The sequence below is a fragment of the Cyanistes caeruleus genome, chromosome 2 (genome assembly GCF_971803275.1).
Source record: "Cyanistes caeruleus chromosome 2, bCyaCae1.hap1.1, whole genome shotgun sequence".
Taxonomy (NCBI): domain Eukaryota; kingdom Metazoa; phylum Chordata; class Aves; order Passeriformes; family Paridae; genus Cyanistes; species Cyanistes caeruleus.
Genome location: NC_141702.1, coordinates 49775616 through 49780558, shown reverse-complemented (window position 1 = coordinate 49780558; position 4943 = coordinate 49775616). Strand labels below are relative to the sequence as shown.

At 38.1% G+C, this 4943-nt stretch overlaps 1 long non-coding RNA gene across 1 annotated transcript; it reads right to left on the bottom strand.

Moving 5' to 3' along the window:
- Positions 1-324: 324 nt before the first annotated feature.
- LOC147654791 (uncharacterized) lies at positions 325-2254 on the bottom strand. Its single transcript, XR_015283144.1, has 2 exons — positions 1770-2254; positions 325-1409 (listed from the first exon to the last, which is right to left on the bottom strand). It is a non-coding gene; the product is annotated as an uncharacterized LOC147654791 (long non-coding RNA).
- Positions 2255-4943: the final 2689 nt, after the last annotated feature.

Below are 4943 nucleotides of genomic sequence, written 5' to 3'. Positions count from 1 at the left end.
CCGATTGATTTATTCGTCATGAACATGGTACATGATGATGAAATCCCAGGGTTTTTTTTCACAAACCAGTTACAATTGGTTGTGATTATTGTAGGTTCATTTTTTTTGACAAATTCAAATACAGATTTCAACCTACTGGTCAGCCAGAAAACTATTTAAAAGTACTTATTTTTCATTTAAAATTGTGATTGGTGGCATGTATTGCACATCATTTATCCTCTGGAAGATATAGCAATGTAGGGCATGCAAGCAGTTATCAGTCTGTTGACAGAAACATTCTTAAGATCTTTTTACTAATGCTACAGAAATACAGAGGACTCTCTAAACTTTTCACACCCTTTATTAAAATGAAAAATAATATAAAGCTATTCTTTACGACTGTGAGGAAAACAATGAAAAGAGCATATTTTAATACATCAAAAGATAGCTATCAACATATAGCTCAGAGTTTCTGAGGAAAATATTTGAATTAAGTGGATGCAGCTCATTAAGCCACAAAAACCAATGCTATGAAATGAGGTGGATCATTTAGAAGGACAACATTAATGCAAACAGAATAATTTCCAAAATCATTTGCATGACGTAGAAGTCATCTTGGTAAACTAAAGGGTTTCACTGACAATCACAGCTACAATTGCACAACACAAACAATCCACACTAGCTAGAAGTGGACCTAGCACTGCTACGTCAGTGAGTTAACTGCTCATGAGCTGTAGGCACCACAAGGCACTTGCTGTGCTTAATGAGGCAGCCAGTTTACATCACTTCATGTTTCTCCACTTGGGGATGATACCAGCTTGTTCCATCACTCCATTCCAACTGCAGGGGTCAATACACCTGCTTGCATTTTTATGGGCTTTATACCAGCAAAATTTCTTTCCCTCAATTTTTTTTTTTTTTTCCTCTATAACAGAAGTCAAAACAAAGAGACAAAACCCTTGCTCAGATTAGGCAGCAATGGCCTGGAAGGTTCTTGTTCTACACTCTTTTACAGTCAGATTCATCATAATGCTGAATAATGGAAAGCAGACATTGAGCAACTATTCACCCATCATCACATTAGCTCTTCACGAAGTCTGTGCTTCTCCCATCTCCTTAAATACTGATCTTCCTGTGCAGATATCAAAACCAAGATCAAAAATACACAAGCACATCTCAAATGACTGTAGGCACAAGGTTAAACAGGAAGCCCTCCTTCAAAGTTATAGTTGAGTTGGAGCAAGCGTAACAGTCTAATCGTCCTCTGTGACCTCCACATATATTAAATACTGCTGCTGTTTTCTTCTTTGCCAACAGCAAAGGTGAGTGCAATACAACAATCTGCAGATTTTCAGAACCATAAGCTTTGTGAGACGTATTTCTCAACTGCAGCAAGCACCAATTCAGCTATTCACTTGATTCACTCACACCTACAAGATAAACAAGTATCTGAAAGTCACACCATGCAGGTAGGCAGAAAGGACATTTTAAAGTCATTTCAAATACAGGCTCATGGCACTAAGAACTCTTTAGAAGAGGTGGATCTTGGGCCTTCCTGAGTAACAGACAAAATAAAGTACAATAGTTCATGAACTAATCTCACCAGCAATTCTTCTTAAATTTAGACCTTGAACTACCAATTGCTACTGAACTAAGCATGAGCCACAAGCTATTGATAAATCAATTAAGACCCAACTGACTGAGTGCTTTAAACATTTTTAAAGTATATCTGAACCGTTTAGGTCATGTTTCAGCTCCGCACCTTACACAAATGCGTTCAAAGTACTCACCCAGCAAGTCCCAGAATATTGGAGAGTGTTTAAGGAAACAATGGATTCACTGAAAGATAATTGCTTACTACTAAAGTGCCTGATGCTCCCCTTATCTATCCTCATGTCTTCCTATTCTGCTTTCCTTAGGACTGTTAATTCCCTCCATTCTGTGGCTCTCTTTCTCCTTTTGCCTCTGGATTTAACTCTGTCCACCTCTTCTTCTCTGACCTCCTCACCTCACCATGTTTTCTTCAGTTCTCTGCCCATCTCCCTATGATTTTGATCAGCCTGTAAAACCAGGTCAGCCCTGCTGTCCATGTCCACCAGGGCTTGGCACACATTTTGCAATTGCTGGCTACTCAGCACATGTGCAGCCAAACACCACAGTGGGTCCTGTGCCCTGGAGGAGCTGAGATGTTGCCAAGCCAGAGACAATTGACTCCTTGCTGACTATTGACTTGTAAGGCACCACAGGCTCCCTGATCCACCACCCCACTGAGCTCAAAAGCAGCACAGCTGAGTCAGAGAAACATTGATCTCACCTCCAGCTGTGGCCAATACCAAACGCTTCAGAGAAACAAAACACCCTGTATGGGTAAATACGCCAGAATTTGCTGTGATCAGATGGACAAAATCTACAGCTAAAAGTAGGTTATGTGACTCTTCTGAAAGTAAGGTCTAAAACTTCACACTGCTTTGAAATATAATTCAGCAGCATGAGGTTTGGAAAGGGCTCCTTCCTTGTGGAGGAAATATAAGAGGAAAGCTTCACAACAGTGTTATTCATAGATATATTTGGGAAGACAAAGATTTTGTTCATTTCATTGGGCGGTGACTTACAGAAGTGAATCCCACCTGGATTTTTATTTGAGCTACAAATGTATCTTCCCTGTAGCATCAATTACCATGCTTTTTCAACAACATGGTTTGCTTCCTTTCTAAATTATAAGAAAATGTCTCTTGTTTTAGAAGTCTAAGCCATGAGAAGAAAAAGTAGTTTTCTCTCATAAGGCTTATCTCCTGCTTCTTATCATCCCCTTACCTTCTAAAATTCCTATTTGTAAAAGGGAGACACAGTATGACCAACAGTGAAAGGTAATGCATTGCCATCACTTGCATTCTCTGTACTATTATTTTCACAAAGCCCTGCTTTATATTTTATTTTTTCCCACTTCTGATTTGTCCTTACAGGCATCCAGGACAAACAACTGATTACAATTTGTCATGTTGAAAATTAGTATCTTCATTTTCATTTGACTTCTTTAATTTGTGATCTGTGATGGCACTTCAGGTGAGTAGCTTTTTAACAATTTTATGAGACACTATGTCAAAGGCCTTTGAAAGTCCAAATAAATCCTTCATACTAATCTCCAAGGCTGAAGAGGAGTTAAATCTGATATTTTAAAAAATGAGGGCACTCTTTATTAATCTAATTTTCATAAGAGAATTTCTGATAATGTTTCAAATATTTTTTTTTAAAAATGCAAGAAAGAGTTGTGCTTTCAAGTCCAATCCCATACATTAAATTACTAAGGATAACTGGAGTGAAAACACTATGAACTTATACCAGTAGAGTACTACACTTGTACATTTTTCATTGTTTGTATTTCTAAGAGTTGACTCTTCGCGCACCATCACTGTCAGGGAAATGTTTGTTGCATCTTCATCTAAAATAACAGATTACAGCATTCCTCATTTCCTCCAGAAAAGGTAATTTTCCATACCAATTATCAATTCTGCCAGGTGGCACAGATCAGATAAAAGAAGAACTAGTAGTTTAGGCATAGCAGAGGTCTTGTATCACCAGTGGCTCTCTTCATTACTGTGTTTGGTCTCAGCTTTCAGAAATACTGTATGTTTTACAGCAAAGTTCTTTTCTTATCTCAGATTCATGGTCCCTCTGAAATACAGAGTAACTTCTGTTAGAAGCTCTGTATTTCAGCTTTATATCTTTAGATGAAACAACAGAGACTGATGAGACTCGGTGTGTTTGTATCTTGGCCTCTCAAACATTTCCAGGAAGATGCTCCACAGATTTGTAACAACTGAGTTTTAGGTTGTCCCCTTATTTATGCTCCTGTTGCTGAGACAAATGAACAAACAAGTCACAAAAACAAATTCATTAAATGAAATGAATAGACAAATGGAACAGAAAAATCATCTATTAATAAGAAATCACTTACCAACAAACAACATGATCATTTAAACTTTGGCAGATCCTCTGAGATGTATTTGTAACCAGAAGGAAAAATGGAACAAAATAAAAAATTAACTAGTCTCTGTTGCTAGCAGAAAACAGTGAAATTAAATTGCAGGGTATGTTAGCACTGAAAATCAAGTCATCCTGAAAAAACAATCCCTGTCTTTTTGTGATTAGTACAGTTATCATAGTGACAAGCACATCTGCAGAAACATTCCAAATTCTACACTCAAGTTTTTAGTCCCTGCTTGCAGCAGATATGAGTTTGCATGTACTTTTATATCCAAAATCTAACTAAAACACCTAAAAGTTTTGAAATCAGATAACAAAATAACCTCCCAGACTTAATTAGCTTGTGTGTGCTTGGACTTTTAGAAGAAAATCCAAACTTTGTTAAACATTATCAATTATCTGGTGGGTTTGTCGGCAGTTGAGATGCCAGTGGTTTTAATTTTCCCTTTCAATACAATACCACCTCTCAAGCATTGCAATGGTTGTGTTTCTTATCATTAGTGATAGTAAAACAACATTTTTTTATCTCCCTACCTGCTGTATACTTTCCCTTGTATGTCTCATCATCTTCTATGAGCAGACAAAACAGAAAACTCAGTGCTCTCCATATTATCTGACACTGCTGAAAATTCAACACAACACTCCCTGTCACTTCTGCTGATGCTGCTGCAGGCTGCATCACTGGTTCTTTGTCTACCAGATATGCACTGAGTAACAGAGTGACAGCAGACTTGTGAGCCCTTCTTTCTTATCCACTCCTTTGGGAGAGATCTGTATGTGTTGTGCAATGTCTGTCCAACCAAGTGAAAACATCATATTTCAAACTAATTTTTCTAACCCATCTTCCCAGCTGAGGTTGTAGAGGCTTCATCCCTGGAAACATTCAAGGTCAGCTTGAAGTAGGCTCTGAACAACCTGATCTAGTTGAAGGTGTCCCTCCTCATTGCAGTGGGCTTGGACTAGACAGCCTTTAAGGCTCC